Raw genomic sequence first — 19090 nt, 5'->3', positions numbered from 1 at the left:
TGGCCTCCCCCCTCCTCCCATGCTCCCTCGCCCTCCCCACCCCTCACTGGGGAAGGTGATGGGTGGGGCAGGAGTATCCCTGCCTGTTGGTAAGCTGGGAACAATGACCCCCAAGATGAGGAAGCAAGTTCCCCCTCTTTTCAGCCTTTCTCATAGATTCCTACCTCCTCTCTCTGTTGGTCCCTGTTGCTGGATGTTGCCAGCATCCGGGGATAAGCTAGGGAGAGCTGGGGCCTTGGCCAGGTGCCCCAGACTGCGGCTCCAGGGAAGGACCAGGGCTCCAGGCGAGGTGCCCAGCTCTGACCCACAGGTGGGGGGATCTTGAAGCCAGATCCCTGTCACACGGGAATCTCAGGCCTGTCCTGAGGACTGGGCACATGAGATGAGGTACGTGGAAGTTCTCTACGAGCCTGGAAGTGCCCCACAAGGTTAGCTGTGGTGTTGGTTTTGGTCCTGTAACTTTCCTGAGACAGGACAAGGGGCCTGTGGCCACACAGAACTCTGCAACAAGGGCTGAGATTGACATCAGTGTCAACAGGAACCGGGAGCTAGAGAATCGAGTAGAAGGTGCCAGGTGCTGGGCTTGGGGTCTAACTCCAGGCTGCTTGGGAAGGGCAGCAAGGACACCCTTGCCCTCAAGCCACAAATAATAGTGTTGGAGAGGGCAGGCACGCCGAAGAAGGGCCTCATACTGTGTCTGCCTGAGCCCTTGGGCCCCTGTGGGGGCAGGGGACGGGGTGGAGGGGGCCACCGGGCATTTCAATTGCCCACTAAACAAAGCAGGTCCCTCTTGTTCAGTGAGTGCAGTTGGAACTTTGGAAAAGAGATTCCACTACAAAAATGAATATTGAAAAACCAGAGACCTCATCTAAGCCCACAGCTTCACCAGTGAGGAAACTGAGGCCCAGAAAAGAGAAGTGGTTTGTCTAAGGCTGCCCAGCTCAGTTGCATCAGAGCTGCTGCCTAGGCTACTCACCGCTGGTCTGCGAAAAAAGAGCCAACACCCCGAGGACGAGGAGGACAAAGGCAAAGCGGGGTGCTGCCATGAAGGTCTGGGCCTCCGCCACAGCAACTCTGACGTGACCCCCGAGGTGAGGCCTCAGGGCCAGGAGCCTTGATGAGCAGATGCTGATCTGGGATGGAGAGGAGGGCAAGGCCTCCTCTGCCCACTTCTCTGACCAGCTGAGAGCTCTGTGGGTGGTCAGCCCCCTGCAAGCCCTTTCCAACTAATCAACCACTTCACCCCCTGCTTTCCAGCCTGCTACCCGCTTCTCCAGGCACTGTCTCACAGAACTCACTGCAAGTAACCGCGGCAGGCAGACAGGCGCCCCTCTGCCCATTTTACAGTTAAGCGCACTGAGGCACCGGCAGTAAGTGGACCTGGAACTGAGCCTCCCTGATGTCAGAGCTGTCCTCTCGACACTATTTCCTGATCTTTTCAATGTCTTTCCTCTGCTCTTCCTCCTCCCCACAACACGGGCTCTGCTCTCCCTGCACCCAACCCTGTGCTGACTGGCCCTACTTTGCCCTCACTGGCTTTAGCAAGGAGTTGCCCCAACCAGGGGCTTCCCAGGTCTCTCAGTCCACAGAGAGCTACCCGCCTTTCGCAGAGCCTGGGCCCAGTCCCTCCCCAGGAGGTGAACTTGACTGCAGAGCAGGCTCGGGCCAAGAACTTGGTCCTTCAGCCATGACTGGGTGGGACTAGGCCGGGACATCCAAACAAGCTCCTGACACCTGCCCTTTCCCTAAGATACAGCCCACATTTCAGTGCCAGGGCAACCAACCATCTCAGCTTATCCAGAACTGTCCTGGTTGGCACTTAAAGTCCCCAGGAAGTTCCTCATACCTGGGCAAGCTGGGACACCTGGTCACCCTACTCAGCATACACATACCTAGGGTCTCCACGCCTTCCCCGCCCTCCACTGAACAGGGTCTTTCTTCTTTCTATTCCCCTGATCCCCACTGAGGTCAGTGAGTCCACTCAATCTGTCTGGCCCCCTCAGACTCAGCTGGGGCCTAGCCCAGGCCCAGAGTAGAGTTAAAGGCCCAGAGTCTGCTAAGGTGAGCAGAGGGTCTACAACCTATTGGGGGCAGCCTACTCTAGACCCTGTGAGAGAAATAGCAGAGGGAGCCCACAAAAAGCCTAGTGGGATCCTGGGTCTTGATCTCAACCCAGCTTTATCTTCAGGCTGGGAGGTAGGTCACTCTGGGTGACCCCAGATGGGGGAGCCCTAGAGCTGGAATCAGGCAGGGCTGCCTGGGGCTCACTGAGACAGCTTCTACCTGTCTGGGCTTGAGGTGAGTCATTTCCTCCCCCAGCTGGTATGAGGCTGGGAGGGGAAAGGAGGGGATAGTATCTAAAAATAGTAGGGCCCAGCCTTGGAGATAGCCAAAGAGCTTCTCCTTGGGCAAGGGAGGAGCCAGCTTCTCACCAGAGCTGACACCAGCTGTGACCTCAGCCAGCTGCCTGCATCCGGCCGAGGAGAAGGGCGCTGCCCACCCCTTCCCAGGCTCAGTGTAGGGTGCTGAGGTGTGGAGGAGGCATCTGGAGGGCTGAGGCACAAGTAGCATTGGGGTGGAGTGGGAGATTGTACCGAGGCCTCGAGCAGACAGGGCCGGCAAAGAGGAGGGTGAGTCTGTGATTCGGAAGGCTCGGCCCTGGCAGGAACGGCAGGGACTGGATCACCAGCCTGGATTTCCCTCCACATCATCTCCGCAGAACCCGGTTCACTCCCCACCCCTACCCACACACAGAGACACACACGCAGACGCACAGACACAGCCGCACACTCAGCTGGCCTGTGAGTCACTTCCCTCTAAGAGGACTTATCCCCCTGCTAAGTGGGACTCAATTTTCCTGGTCAGCAACACAGACTGAGGACCCACTGTGTGCTTGACCCACACCCTGGGAAACAAGGACGCGAACAGTAATCATGACTGTCCTTGGCCTTGGGGACACTTTAAGAGGCCCCCTCAGGAAAGGGCAGCAGAACAGCCAGAGCAGAAACATAAGAGGCAGGGAGGGCCCTGAGCGGTGGGACAATCGGGAGGCCTCGGCTCAAATCCTGGCCAGCCGTCTTCTACCCACAGGACCTGACACGTTACTTGACCTCTCCCTGTCTCAATTTTCTCATCTGTATAATGGATGATATATAAGGTCTTCCTCACATGTCAAATGCCATATTGCCTATAGAGTCTCCAAGCAAACAGACCTGTTTCCATTAAAGCTCATGGTGTGAGGCTATCAACTTAAAAAACCAAAAAGGCACCACAGGCTTCAGTACACATTTGTAACTTAAAGACCCAAGATGATAATATTCTGCCTGGCCCCACTCGTGACAGGTTAAGATGAGCAGTGGTGTAAAACTGCATTTTACAACAACAGCAATGGCCACTAGTATGAACACATCATAGTTACCTCATTTTCTTTAAAAAAAAAAAAAATGTATTTGTTTGGCTGTGCCGAGTCTTAGTTGCAGTGTATGGGCTCTTCGTTGCAGGCGCTCGGGCTTCTCTGTGTCTCCAGGCCTCCAGAGCGCGCAGGCTCAGTGGCTGTGGACGGGGGTGCTTAGTCGCCCTGCAGCATGTGGGATCTTAGTTCCCCAACCAGAGATGGAACCCACGTCCCCTGCATTGGAAGGCAGATTCTTAACCACTGGACCATGAGGGAAGTCCCCCTCATTTTCTCTTGTCCTCACAACAGCCTCATACGGCAGGCATTATTATCCCCATGTTACATGTGGAAAAATGGAGGCCCAAGGACAGTAACTTGCCTCACATCATACAGGTAGTATGGGGCAGAGACCATGTTTGGACCCACTCTTGAGTCCAAACTTCTTGTACTTCGTGGGGTGTAAGTGGAGGTCTGTTATGTCTGGAGTTGGGTCTGTGACTCTCTGACTTTTGGAGGAAGGGGCCCTTGGAGACTAGCCTGGGGTGACTAGACTATGCCAAGCCTTTAGGGGCTGCCTTCTGTCTCAAATCCCTCACCCTGAGCCCCACCTAGAAACACAGAATGTACTCTGCCCTCTCTCGGGGTTACCTCTTGTACTCACAACAGCCCTGTGAGGGAAATACCACAACTCCCACTTGACAGAAAAGGCAGACAGATCAAAGGGATCATGAGCCTTTGGTGGCCACAGACCTGGGGGAGGCAGAGTCTGCGTCCAGTGCTGGCCCCTCAGACTCCTAACTGAGGCTCTGTCCCCGCAGCCCGGCTGTCCGATTTCAAAGGGGAAGGGGCAGGAATGCCTCTGCTCTCTCAGGCTCTTCACACTTTCCCAGAACCGTCCCTGTTCCCTCCTGCTAGGTTGCACGTAAAGCCCAAAGCTTGCATCACTCAGTGGGCCCCCGGCTCCAGTAAGAGCCTCTTTTCTGTTTCTGTGGGCTTTCCCCACCGTTATCTGAGTCATCCTCTGCCGGTCCCAGGAGAAGGGACAGAGGAGGCCTCTTATCCCTACAGTACAGATGGACAGACTGAGGCAGGAAGTGACTTAACTCCAGTGCGTCAGGGGCCAGGGCTGGCAGCAGTCCAGGCCAGGAGGCCACTGGTGGAGCTGGCAGCACCCGGGGTGCCACGCCTTCAGTTTTTAATGCTGTAGAGTAGGCACAAATATCAAGAAATGTGTGTTGTGTTGCAGGCCCTGGGTGGAAGGACAAGTGATACTGCAGAAAAGATGAATCTGATAAAGGAAATAAAACAGACAAAACCCAGCACCCAGTCTTGCTCCTGTTACAGACTCCCTGAGCCCAGCCAGGTAGGGCTTGTAGCTCAGTTTTCTCCTCTATAAAAATCATCAGGGTTATCCTTTATTGGGTGACTTCTAATGACCACTGGGTCTTAACACTTTATAGGCACTGTCTTATTTAATTCTTACTACAAGCCAGTGAGGTTGGTATGTATTAATACTATCATCATGTCCATTGGACAGATGGCTTACCTGAGGCTCAGAGAGGTTAAGGAACTTCCCCAAAGACACAGCGCTTGTTCCAGCAAGTATAGGACAACAAATCTAGGGGCTGGCTTAGAACAGCTCTCCAAATACAGAGGCAGAGGGGCCTCCGCGCGTGTGACGCCCACGTGGAGCTGCCCAGGTGTGTCTGCAGGTTGGTAACAGGAACTCATGTGTCTGTCAGCACAGTACGGGGGGCGTGGAAGGACCAGAGAAGAACAGAACGCCAATCGCCCGGGGTATAAAGAGCCAGGGCACCCTGGAGGCAAGGGGGATGGGGACAAGCCTTTCCGCACCGCCCACCCGTGCTGGGCCGAGCCAGAAGCCGACGGCGCCCGCCCGGGAGCCCAGCACAGGTGGCTGGGAGAGCAGGGCGCGGGGAGTGGGCGTAACTGCTTCGGGCGGGTCCCGCCGGCACCGTCCCCTCCCCCTTCCCAGCCGCAGCCCCTGACGGGCCCAGCCGCACGTTCCCCGCGATTGCCTCATCCGACCGCGGCGGCTCGCGCCCTCCCGCACGTGTAGCACACAGCACACCCCTGGCACCGGGAGGGCGGGGCCGCCGGGGCTGCCCCCGGCCTGTCCCTCCCCCTCCCCGGCCCAGACCACGGCCAGACTGAGTCCCCAGCGGCCCATTCACCCGGCTGCCGGAGCCTCACCCAGACACCTTTGATGGCTGCCCTTTGCTCCGTCTGGTCCGGGTGGACAAATGAGGGAAATTGAGTAAGCCAGCTTACCAAAGCAGGAAACTCCTGGCCACTTTGTTACGCATGATTTTTCAGCAACTTTTCGGGGGGAGGCGGGGCAGGGAGGATTTCTGGAGTGAGGATGACTGGGGACTCATGCCGTCTTCCGGGCTGTGAGCACCCTCCAGGCTGGCCTCACAGCCCTGTACCTCCCAGGCCAGGCACAGTGCTTGACACTCGCGGGTGTTCCACAAATTCTGAAAATGCATTTCCTTACCCTCTTCCTGTTTTGAGTGGCTGCCAGAAAGAATGCCCAGGTGAAAGGGGGCGGGCTTTAGTGCAGGAGCTGAAAGCTGGCTGTTGGGGCTTTAGGTTTTGCCTTTGGCAGTGAGTTTGCTGTTTCTCTTGGGCAAATCCTTGATCTCTCTGGGTCACATTTCTGGGGAACTCAGTAATAAGGTAACGTGCTTGGCCCTAAAGCTCAGGACAGACTTTGAACTTCTAGCAGGAAAACGAACCTTCCATTTAAAGCAGAGATTTCCTGTCCAACATTAATATTCTCCTGGATCTTTTAGGCAGGAGCCCACAGTATTCTGTCTAGATTCAGTGACATGTTGAGAGGCTCTGTTGAGAGAATCAAGTCCAAGTTCCTTGGCTTGGTATCAAGGCTTTCTCACGTGAGTTCCACCCAGCCTATCTAGCCTCACCCTCAACCTCACCCCTACTCTGTAGCCTTAGGGGGAATCTCAGACTTCCCCAAACATACTACACACACAAGGTGTTCATACAATTCTGTCCTTGTTCATGCTGTTCCCTCTGCCCAGAATGCTCTTCCCTACACTCCTCAAATGATTGGCTCCTGACATAGATCTCCACTGAAATGACACCACCCCAGAGAGGTCTTTCTCCAGTGTCCAGGAAAGCAGGGGCTCTGGCTCTGATATTCCCTTTAGCGCTTCCTGCCCTCCTCGGCTCTTATTGCACCTTGGGATTAGAAGTTTGTCTTTCCACTGGACTGAAAGGTCTATGATTGAGAGACCATGTTCATTTTCTTCATCTCTATATATCCAGCATTTACCAAGATGCCTGGCACATAGTTAAGAGGTTAATAAATATTTGTGTGAAGGAAGAAAGGGTGGATGATTGATTAGCAAAAACATTGAGAACAACCTACATGTCCATCAGTAGGGGATTGCTGTTATAAATGATGGCATGGTGGGATACGAGGCAGCCATTAGATAGATATAAACCCACATGGAAAAATGTTCCTGGTGTCTCAAGAAGTAAAGAAACAAAGTTGGTTCCTTTCTAATTAAAAATGTCAGAGCATGACATTTTTTAAATGTCAGGAGCATGTATATAGATAAAGACACAGATATGTCTGTAAACATAAGAAAAAGTTGACAGCGTACGTCAACTGAAATACCCCTGAGGAGCAGGATACAGACATTGTCACGGTTTATTTTCTATCTAGTACCTTGCTTAGACATCACCTCCTCTGAGAACCCTTCTGATGCTGCCTTTGTGTTGGAGGAGCTGCCTTGGAGCGTGCAGGCAGGTGCTCCAAAGCAAGGCCTTGGTGTTCCTTCCTCAGAGCCCATCCAGAGGCCATCGAGTGCGTGCAGGCAGCTGGGACGGGGGACAGCAGCTCCCCTGGGTGCGTGAGTTTGTCCACGTGCAGGTGAAAGCAGAGCTGCTGAGGACGAAGAGCAGACTGTCTCTACCCGCCCGGTGACATTGCTGCAGGTGGTCTTGGGCTATCAGAAGAGCTCCAAAATGCGACAGGAAACCTGGCCTCCGTGCGGGTCTGCACCCAGCCGGCTCAACTGCAGATTTGAGACAGTCAGCTTCGGCTGTGGGAGGTGCACAGGGCAGCTCCTCACTGTCCACTGGGCGCCTCAGAGTTGAGAGGGGTGAGATGCAGTTCGGTGAAAACAGGCCTCCTGCAGCCAGCTCACTTGGCTCTGTCCCACGGTGTCTGTCCCATGAGGCCTGGGACCACACAGTTCAGACCAGCGGGGCCAGGGGAGAGGAAGGAAGAGCGGCCAAGGGCTCAGGGTCAGATGTCTGCGTTTCTATTCCCACGGGTGCCTCTCATTATGCTTGTCAGGAAACGGAAAAGAGCGCAGACCTTCGCCTTCACTTTGTTTCGGATCTCAACCCAGTCTCTCTTCCCCTTGCCTGTCTCAGAAAAGGTTTCCCAGCTGGACATTCATGGGGTGGTGCAGGCGTGGGCCCTCCATCTGGACTCACCTAGTGTCCAGTGGTTTCCTGTTCACACCTACCAACCCTGTGACCCTGGACAAATGGCTTTGCCCCCTGTACCTTGGTTTCACCACTAAATTAGGTAACGCCCGGGAAGCGTTTACAAATGGGCCTCATACCTGCAGGTGTATCTGTTACTATTTGTGTAAGCTGTCTTACACAAAAACAAATTGTCTATCTGTCTGTCTGGGGTAATAACCATGCCTATTTCACTGAGCTGTTGTTAGGATTAAGTTAGATAATGCGTGTTAGATGCTTGGTGTGTTCAGTGTTTACTTGTTTTACTAAAGATAATAAGATGGAAATACAGATCCCTGTCCCGGGGATGCCGGGAGTGGGGTGGGGGGATTAGCATGGTGGCTGCTAGTGACATCCCGAGAATGGCGTGCAGGGCCTCTGGTGGCCCAGGCAGTCATGTTGGTTCAATGGTGTTGTTACTGTGCTGGGTGTTGCTGAGTTGTCTGGTTAGTCAACTGCCTGTTCCCTCAGACCTATGTAAACCAGCTCCATCTGGCCTAACTTTCCCAGTGCACCATCCTGGCAGCTGTCACAGGCCCAGAGCACTGGGCAAAGTGTCAGGCCTGCTGCAAAATATGTTGGAACTTTATCTGACCCCTGGCTCCTGTCCCATCCAGAAATACATTGGCTGAAACTTGCAGCCAAGCTCAAACAAGCCTGGGGGTTGGAGGGGGAAGGCGGTTCTGAATCACAAACCAGCCATTCCCCACACCCTGCATCTTTGTTGGCCCCCTTTTTATTTGCATGGTTCTACCGATTAATGCTGTTCCTAGTTATGAAACAGTTTTGAAAACCAAAGGTTTAATCCTGAGCCCTGGATTTGCAGATAAGGGGAAGAGGACTGTGCCCCCAAACTCAGAGAAGTTCATTGCAGAATTTTCCTCTTTTTCTTCTTTCGCTGTTGATTTGCGGTCACCTTTCTGGAGGCCAGGATGATCCTCTAGGCCGCTGTCTGGAAATCCCCAGAAAGAGGCTGTGACAATGGCAGCGCTGGCAACCACGCTGGACTGGCACCTGGCCAGCTTTGGAGAGGGTGGTGCTAAGTCTGGGAGTCTCCACCCCAGTCAAGGGCTGGTGGAGTCTGCATCCCTGCACCGCCAGCCCAGTCTTTGTGACTCCCCGCAGGGGGCTCCCAGGCAAGTGTAGCAGGCCCCCAGGCCAGCAGGTCTTCCTTCAGATGCTCCTAAGGCTAAATCTTAGAATTAGTCTTAGTCTTAGAATTCTAAGTCTTAGAATAAAAGGAATTCCAGAAGCACCCCACCCCAAGCATGCATTTGGGCTTTCAGAGAGCTGGCTCACTAGAGAAAGGAAATGAGGAAAGGGAACGTCAGTGTGGTGTGGGGCAAAGAGTTCTAGATACTAGGTTAATTTTCAAGAGCTCCCAAATTTCCCATTACACAGGTCATACTGTCAAGACCCTAAACTTCACAGATTTGAAATTCATCAGATTCAGAATTTTTGAAAAATCAGCCTTGTCAAATTTGAGTATGGGGACTGGATATGAAATGACATTATGGAACAATTGGTTTTCTCAATGTGCTTATATAGGAAAACAGCCTGTTCCTAGGAAAAGTTAAAATCGCTGTCATGTCCTGCTTGCGACCCCATGGACTGTAGCCCGCCAGGCTCCTCTGTCCATGGACTCTTCCAGGCAAGAATACTGGAGCAGGTACCTGTTCCCTTCTCCAGGGGATCCTCCCAACCCAGGGACTGAACCCAGGTCTACCCACATTGCAGATGGATTCTTTACCCTCTGAGCCACCAGGGAAGCCCAGGAATACTTGAGTGAGTAGCTTATCCCTTCTCCCCTACATCTTCCCGACCCAGGATTCGAACTGGTGTCTCCTGCATTGCAGGTGGATTCTTTACCAGCTGAGCTACCAGGGAAGCCCTCATTCCTAGGAAATTCATGCTTAAATGTTTGGGGCTAAAATATCATGATGCCAGCAACTTCTTTTCAAGTGGTTCATCAAAAAAACTTGCTACAGATAAAGCAAATCCTGCCAAAGGTTAATAATCGTTGCATTTAAGTGGAAGGTACATAGGTGTCTATTGTGCCATTCTTGCAGGATTTCTATTTGTGTGAAAACTTTCTCCCTAAAATCTTAAAGGGAAAAAATTTAAATAAAATAAGCTATCCACGTGCAAAACAAGACAATGTGTAATTCAGCCTGCTCCAGCTGAATTTTACCTCTTTTCTGAGGACAGAAATAGTAGAAACAAGATGTGTCCAGGATTGCAGAGTTGAGCCAACCAAAGAGAACAAATTATTTTTAAAGAGTTTATTAAGTACTTGTCTGGAAACAGTACTGGTAGTTAAAAATCCTTTTAGTTCATGGCCAGTGGAGGACTCATTGTGGAATATGGGAAATTTCAGCCCTTTTAGCTTATTGGCACCAGATTTAACACAAATCAGGAAACACATTTTGAAGACTTGCTATGAGCATGGCCCTGAAACATCACCAGAGGTGTTTTTCCCCTGCCTACAGTCTGATACTGCGTGCAGGGTGGCCATAATTTTTCACTGTGGTTTTTATGGGCTGAATTGTGTCCCCCACAAAACTCCTATGTTGAAGTCTTCATCCTTAGTGCCTCAGAATGTGAACTTATTCAAGAATAGGATCATTGCAGATGTCTTTAGTTAAGATGAGGTCAACAGCGTGGACTCTATCCAATCTGACTGGTGTCCTTATAAAAAGGGGAAATCTGGGCACACGGAGAGAGCCACATATACACAGAGAGAACAACTTGTGAAGATAAAGGCAGAGACGGGAGTGCTGCTTCTACAAGCCAAGGAACGCCAGAGCTTGCCCGCAAACCATCAGAAGTTAGGAGTGAAGCATGGACTAGATTGTTCTTCGGAGCCTTCGGGTGTCAGCGTCACTGGGACCTTTATTTCAGATTTCTAGCCTCCAAAACTGTGAGACAGTACATCTCTGTTGTTTAGGCCATCTAGTTTGCGATTATTTGTTATGGCAGCCCTAATCAACTCACACAGTAGTAAAATGAACATACCATAAAATTTGCTATACTAACCATTTGTAAAGTATCCAGTGAATTAAAGACATTCACATTATTGGGCCACCATTTTTTTAATTTTTTTATTTTTAGCTAGGGAAAAACCCAAGACTGTGGGAAAGTTGGAAACCCTAGTTCCATATCTGCTTCTGCTTAGCTGAGTGACCTATTTCATCATGTGCGCAGTAAAGAGACCGGCAGATGACTTCCTGCTCTGATACTATCATTGCACGTATGTGGAGAAATTATAATAGCAGTAATAGCTCACAGCTTAGTGAGCAATTATTACGTTCCAGGACCATGCTAAGGGCTTTAAAAGGATTATCTTCTTTTAGTAATTACAATAACTTTATCAGGGAGGTATCATTAGTCCCATTTTACAAATGGGGAAATTGAACCTCAAAAAGATTAAAGAAATTAATTGAGCCTCGATTTTGGCAGCCCTGGGATTTGAATGAAGGTAATAACCACCACTGTGCCTACTGCCTTCTAGCTCTTTTGGCCACACTGGCCTGGGAGCAAGTTAAAAACAGAAGGTACTGATTGGATTGAAACATAGTTTATGTTTTTGCCAAATCAGCCAACTGCTCTAGAGCCCCACTTGCACAGTGGTTACCAACCCACCCAGCTCTCTCGTGTCCCTCCTTGTGTTCTGGAGGGACTCTGAAGAATCCAAGAATTCTAAATTCAAACTTGACTTTCCAGGTCATTCTGAAGTTATATTTTAACAGCTTCTTAGGTTGACTTACACATTTTGGATATCGATACATGTGGTATATGGGTTTCCATTTGTGTTCTTTCCAGTGCCCCAAATGACAGAGGCAGCCTGGTTACTATGGTCCCCCTGAGCCAATGGATCTCCAGTGGCCTCCCAGTGGTGGCCAGAGCTTGAGAGTCTCTTAGAGTCAAATGGAGAAGCCACAACCTTTGAGCAGGGACCAGGCCAAGATCTGCCCTCCAGCAAGTTCACCTGTTTGCATCAGGAGGCAGGAAGGTACGTTGCTGCAGCATGGGGAGAAGCCCAGCTCACCCACCTGGCCTGAATTGCTGCTCCACCCACTGCAGAGCCTCCTTCTCCATAACGCATACCCTCCTGCTCAGCCCAGATTTATCTCAGTTCTTAAATCACATTTGTTTTCTATCCCTCTGCATACCCCTGTTCCCCAGAATAGAAAAATCTAGAGCAGGTTCTCTGGCCAAGGAGAAGGAAAGACGGAGTCCTGGAGAAGATGACAGGGTGGAGGGGAACTCGGGGAGAAGACCGGGGACCCTTAGCCTTAAGAACGGGGACCCTTAGCCTTAAGGTGAGTGAGAAAGCAGGAGGAGATGGGTAAGCTGGACGGCTCAGCGCTGCACAGTGATCCTGCTGGGAAGAGCCACTGTGCCTTATGGAAGGAGTAGGCGGGGAGGGGGGTAGCTGGGTAACTCAGCAAGGCCCGGGTGCTGCAGAGATGGGCTACCGTGGCCTCTTTGGGTGGACTGCAGCCCCACGGCAGAGCCAAAATAGAAACACTGCCTCAGCTTGAGGCTTGATGAGGAGATGAGGGGGAGATGGCAGGAGGCTGAAAATGCCCATGTGTGGCTGTTGCCCCATTCCAATCCCATTCTCCCAAACACCCTGCAACTGTGGCCAGGACTGATGGGCTTCTGAAGCACAACGGTGACCAGTTCCCTGTGCCCCTCACAGCATGTCTCTGGGCCCAGCCAGGCAGTTGTTAAACCCATTTCACCAGCGAGGGACATGAGAAGCGGAGAGGTGATATGCCTCACTTGAGGTCACACGGCCAGGAAGGTGTGACCACGAGGTGAGGCCAGCAGTCAGGCGTGGGAAAGGAAAACCAGTGGCCAGATTCCAAAAAGGACACACGACGCTCCAGCATCGGAGCTCCCACTGATGGAGCACTTCCCGGATGCCTGCTCTCTCGCCCAGCCCCCCTGAGCCTTGGGAAAACACCTAGAAGGTACTTATTATCCCCATTCTGCAGATGAGGCATCAGATGCCCAGAGATGTTAAGTCCATTGCCCAAGGTCACACAGTTGCAAGTGATAAGACGGACACCCCAGGTCAGGGGGCAGAGTGTATGCTGGCCTTGTTTACAAGTGTGAGCCTTGAGTACACGGGAGAAAAACCCACAGCGAATGCGTGTGTGAGACAGAGGGCCCGATTCCAAGCAGCGGGCAACAGCTGTGCTGGCAGGAGCGGGTGGGAATGCATGTGAGAGCGCCGCTTTGACGGTGGCCAGCAGCGCGTGGGAGTGTGTTGACGGCAGGGTGTGGGGTGGCAGTGCCATTGCCGTGTGTATTTCTGCTGGCAGCGGAATGTTCTGGTCTGTGTTGATAAACAACAGTTTGGGCAGGCGCAAGGCTGGAGCAGGACAGAGGAGAAGCACCAGGGGCGGGCGAAGGCAGGAGGAGGGGGTGTGTGCCCAGGGGTGACGGTGGCCCAAGCCTGCAGCTCCTAGAATGAGGGGCAGCAGGATGGTGACTCTTGTTTTCTCAGCTGACCTCACTGGGTGCAGGTCCCTTTACAAACCACCTGCCCATAAACATGAAAAACAGGAGCAGGGAACACGCTGTGAGGAAGAGAGGGTTCTTCCTGGGTTGGTAGTTACACGGATGGAGGTTTAATCAACAGCTGAGGCCAGTGGAAACACGTCATGATTTCCATGGCCAAGCAAATTCCTCAAAAGTCAGCTTCTTGGAAAAGGGGTCACCCCTAAGACCAACCCGGGTCATGACTGTAATTGGAGCACCTGAATCTCACCCTCACCTCCTGGCAGATGCTGGTGTAAGCCTGCCAGCATCATCCTGGGAGTCACCACATGCAAGACTGCCCGGGGCTTAGCCCACACCCCATCACTCCCTGGGCAGGTCCTCCCATCAGAATGCCCTGTTCACCTGCTCCCTCTCCATTAGCTGAACTATATGCTATCTCCGCAACCCTAGGTATTCCTCACCTCCTCCTGGATGCCTTCCAAACTTCCTGGACGGCCTTCGAACTGCCTCCTTCAGAACTCCGACCTCTCCTGTTGTCAGGGCCTCACACAAAGGCCTCGCCATGTGGATGGACCCTAACCATCTGCTCTGTGTGGGGCACTAAACTGGGCAAAACCCAGGGGCTTTGAAGACCCCTGAAGCTCCAATAGCTGCCCTCAGGGATCTTATGGCTGGCTACAGTTGGGGTGCCTGCTGGTTCATAAAGGGATTGAAGTACCCAACTGCAGGGCATGAAGTCTTGTCCAGGGCATTCATGCCACAGCCTGGGTCCTGCCGCAGTCTCCCTCCTGACTTGTAGTTTCCCTGATGTGCCAGGCTCGCCCAGACCTCTTAGTCTATACAGATCCTGTTCCCTCTGCCTGGGACTCCCTTTCCTTTCTCTTCTGCCTGGCAAAGGCCACTGTTTTCTAGATGATAGAAATGTGACTAATTTTATATTCATTTTTATATTGTTTTCAAATCACTGGGTATATATTATTTGTCTAATTAGAGAAGAAGATAATACCCATTTTGTTTTGAGAAATAAATACTTTGACTTAAAAAAAAATGACAATTCATTACTTGGAGAGGCAACACCTTAAGTCATTACGTGTCTAATTTTTCAGATCAGGGAGTTTTGAAAAGGATCCCCGGAGAGGATGGAAGAAATGCAGGTTCCCTGGCTCAGGTGGCCCACGGGTGGCCCAGCAGCCCCAGTGGTTCTGAGGGCAGCCAGGCCTTCGACTCCAGACCTCGGAGATGAGCTCAGGAGCTGCCAGAGCGGTGGGAAGGGAAGAGGGCAAGCTAATAATGCCTTGCCACCCTGGCCTGCTGTTCCTGACACGCCCTCATGGGGCAGGGCCAAGATGAGAGGTTCCCAGTTCCTTTAAGTGGGAGCCGCCACATGCCTCGCCGTGTCTAATAGACACTGGGGAAACGGCAAGGAAGGCTGCCTTGATGGCAGGGTGCGCCCAATCTTTGGGCTTGGATGAGGCTTGGAGAGGTCATTCAGTCCATTCTTCTGCCTCTAGGCAGCACTGACATGATCCCAGTTGGGCCTTTATCTTGTTCTGAGGACTCCCAGTTTCCCTCCTCGGCCAATCATTCTCGTGCCTAAACATTTCTAGCCAGGAAGTACTTCCTCATGTCTAATCCAAACTCTCTCCGCCATGGGATGCCATCCTATGGCTCTTGTGAGTCTGGCTAGAGACAGGAAAATGCCTCTTGCTTCCCTGCCTCCTCCTAGGTCGGGAGCCCTAAAGCCTTGAATCAGGACCAAAGTCCTGTCTGTGTGACCCTAAGCAAATCGCTACTACTCTTTGAGCTTTGGTTTCCTCACCTGTAAAATGGGGCCAATGATATCCATAGTGTAGGAACCAAGAGGACTGAATGAGACTGAATGCAAATGTGTGGAAGAGGCATATAGCTTGCTGCTAACGTGAGGCTATAATTATTAATAATAATAACCACCATCCTGGCTGAACCATTGTACAAAATCGTTTCCATTGTGAAGGTACACAGGGTAGTTTTAGGTGATACAAGAACAGGTATTTTAAATGAAAATTTAATGTGTGTTAGAAAAAACCCTGGCACATCAAATCCAGGATTTCACAAATATTTAACAAGGGCAATTTAAGACAAAAATTGAACATGGTTTTAAAGAAAACTATTAAGTAAACGATGCTCCGGGTAGCACAGGGTTAGGGCAGAAATTGTAAATGTGGTTTGGAAAATGCCGGCTGAGTGGAGACAGACGGGATGTGGGAGGAGGAGGTTAGTTCTTCAGAGTGGGCAAGAGAGGCTGAGCCGGGGAGGGAAGTCCCCGGGGACGGGAGGAGACACCTGTTGAGCGGCTGTTGAGCATCCTGCCCACAGATGCAGCCCTCTCTGGTTCTGGAACAGTTTGTCTTCCCCAGAGCTGGGTTGTTACAAATTCCAGCAAGGCTGGTGGGCAGGCAGGGTTGGGATTTCCTGCCCACAATCATGGTCCCCAAGAGCTCAGAGCCCTCTCTGCATGCAGCTCTCCCCTCTGGGGAGAACTGAACAATACCAACTCCACCCTGGAATCCCTGCTGCAGCATCGCCCACCCATGGTTGCGAGCCTGTGGTGTGGAACTCAGCCAGTGACTGGGAAACCACAGCTTCCCAAACAGATCCCCTCTTCCACGCTCAACGTGGGGCTGGCCAAAGAGGCCCTGGCAGAGAAGGTCCTCTGAGACCCACTGTGTGCCGGGTCCCTTTCTGAGCACCAGGGACATAGAGTGAGCAAGAGAGGCCCCTGCCTTTCAGGAGCTCACAGCCAAGCCAGGGAGACCCACCTCTCCAGAGGTTTTGGGAGAAGCTCCAGGCCCTTCGTTTATCTTCCATCCCCCAAACCTAGAACTGAGCATTATTATGCTTCCTCTTGAGCTGGGGTTCCTCAAAGCCTGGGATCTGTAGACGAGTTCTCTGGAGTTTGAGAGCTCTCTGTGAGACTATACAATGTTTGTGTTTTCATTTGGAAATAATATAAAAAATGAATATAAACATATTCTATATCATCTGGATGCCTGGCTCACAGCCGATTATGGAATCACAAAGTTTTAATGTCTACATTTGCACTGATGTTTATAGAAAGCAGTTAACTTTTTTTTTTAAGCGGAAGCTACATACAGTAGAATATACAAAGCTTAAGTATAGAGCTGGATGAATTTTCACAAAGAACACATCTGTGAAATCAACACTCAGATCAAGAAACACAATATTATTACTGCCCTCTGGACACCCTCCTTAAAATCTTCCACATCCCCCCAGAGGTAACCACTATCCTGACTTCTCCGAACTTGATATAAGTGGGTCATATAGGATGACTCTTTCTTGACCCTGACCTCTTTCTCTCACCCTGTGAATTTCATCCCTGTTGTTGGCCTGTAGCCATAGTTGACAATGGTTTTAGCTTCTAATCCAACATTTCTCAAAGTGCGATTTTCAGCAGTGGTTCTAAGGGGTCTATGAATCCACCATTTGGAGCAAAGCAAATGTGGGTGCCTGCTGACTCATAGATTAAAACACCCAACTGCAGGGCATGCAGCCTTGTCCTGTGCGTTCACTCCACAGCCTAGGTCCTGCTGCAGTCTCCCTCTTGACTTGTAGTTTCCCTGATGTGCCAGGCTCGCCAGGCCTCTTGGTCTTTGCAGATGCTCTTCCCTCTGCCTGGCACTCCCTTCCTTTGCTCATCTGCCTGGCAAAGGCCAGGCATGTCTTGTGGCCTCTGAAAGGCTACTTCCTCTGGGAGGTCACCCCGGCTTTGCTGGGCAGGTTCAGGCACCCCTTCTCTTGTGAGTCCTTTGTGTTCTGCCCGTGTTCTCCCTGCAGCATTTATCACACTGTGCGGTCATTGCAGGTCTGTTTCCTAGTTAGGCTGTGGATTCTTCTTCTTTTTTATTGAAGTATAATTGATTTACAACGTTGTCTTAGTTTCTGACATACAGCAAAGTGACTCAGTTACACATACCTACATGCATATACTTATTCTTTTTCATTTTCTTTCCCATTGTGGTTTATTACAGGATTTTGAATACATTCCCTGTGCTGTACAGTAGGACCTTGTTGTTTATGTATTTTAAATATAGTAGTTTTTATCTGCTAGTCCTGAATTCCTAATTTATCCCTCCCCACCCTTTCCCCTTTGGTAACCATAAATTTGTTTTCTGTTTGTGCGTGCGTGTTAAGTCACTTCAGTTGTGTCTGACTCTCTGTGACCCCATGGACTGTAGCCCACCAGGCTGCTCTGTCCTTGGATTCTCTAGGCAAGAATATTGGAGTGGGTTACCATGCCCTCCTTCAGGGGATCTTCCCAGCCCAGGGATTGAACCAGTGTCTCTCACATCTCCTGCATTGGCAGGTAGGTTCTTTACCACTAGGCACCACCTGTGAGTCTATTTCTATTTTGTAGATAAGTTCATCTGTATCATGTTTTAGATTCTACCTGTAAGTGATATCATATGATATCTGTCTTTCTCCTTCTGATTTACTTCACTTAGTATGATCGTCTCTAGGTCCGTCTATGTTGCTGCCAGTGGCATTATTTCATTCTTTTTAATGGTTGAGCAGTATTCCATTGTGTTGACGTAACATGTCTTCTTTAACCTTTCTTCTGTTGGTGGACATTGAGTTGCTTCTTTGTCTTGGCTATTGTAAATAGTGCTGCTAGGAACCCTGGGGTGCATGCATCTTTTCAAATTAGAGTTTCCTGCAGATATATGCCCAGGAGCAGAACTGCTGGATCATATAGAACTCTATTTTTAGGACTCTCCATACTATTTTCCATAGCGGCTACACCAATTTACATTCTATATTGTGGGCTTCTTGAGATGGGGAGTATGGAGTGATCCACTGGACTCACTCGTAGAAGGACTAACGAGGCTGTCTTGCTGCACCCCCACCCAGAGCCATCAAGGGCAGGGGCAGGGCTTTCTGTCCTGGTTCACCTCCCTCGTTAAATATGGGTTCAGGTGGCCCCAGCATCCCTGTATCATCAGCAAGGGTGGACAGCGTCAACCCTGTGGCATGGGGCTTCCTTAGACAAGCCACCACGCCAGGGAATTAAAGGCCTAGACAGCCCTGCTTGGGCCCAGTGCCAGGCCCCAGGGCCCAAGGATGAGATACTTTACCAGGTAGGCATCGGTTTTCTCATCTGTAAAATGGGGACAATGAACCTGGTCACCTTCCTCTTTCCTGGGGAGAGTTCAAGGTTAATGAATGCCCAAGACCGGACATGACTATACTGACGATGGAGTACAAGCTGCCTGGAGGGAAGGGAATGGCCTTGGTGACCTTGGTTCTCTCTTCCTGCCTAGAACTGAGGGACTGTGAGACCCATAGTTCAGCTGTGGCTGCTAATCTTGGTCCCCCACCCTGCCCTGGGTGAGCCTTGGCTCAGAGGCCCTAACTGCTTGCTAGGCACCTACTACCCTTATTTCTACCTAAACTGCCCAGCCTCATGCCCTGCCCCTCCAGTGCTATGGCCACTTCCAATACAGTAAATTGGATTTCCTTGTCCCTTCTAACAGAAGCCTACTCATAGTGTTCTGCCTCCTGGCAGCCTTCTTTTTCATCTACGCTAGTAGCATTTAAGAAGGGCTTGGGCCCTACCTGCCCCTCAACTTTGACCCCATCCTTATCCTAAGGTAGAACTGG

General features: G+C 51.1%; 1 long non-coding RNA gene across 3 annotated transcripts; it reads left to right on the top strand.

The window, feature by feature from the left end:
• The first annotated feature begins 4933 nt into the window (after positions 1–4933).
• LOC133240456 (uncharacterized) lies at positions 4934–19088 on the top strand. 3 transcript variants are annotated; one of them, XR_009734231.1, is made up of 3 exons: positions 4934–5672; positions 9467–9703; positions 11741–19088. It is a non-coding gene; the product is annotated as an uncharacterized LOC133240456 (long non-coding RNA). The 3 variants fall into 3 exon arrangements; XR_009734229.1 differs by having other exon boundaries at positions 11030–19088; XR_009734230.1 differs by having other exon boundaries at positions 9467–11930; positions 12624–19087.
• Positions 19089–19090: the final 2 nt, after the last annotated feature.

This window comes from Bos javanicus, chromosome 28, assembly GCF_032452875.1.
Source record: "Bos javanicus breed banteng chromosome 28, ARS-OSU_banteng_1.0, whole genome shotgun sequence".
Lineage (NCBI taxonomy): Eukaryota > Metazoa > Chordata > Mammalia > Artiodactyla > Bovidae > Bos > Bos javanicus.
The sequence above is the reverse complement of the archived record's forward strand: the minus strand, read 5'-3'. Positions and strand labels throughout refer to the sequence as shown.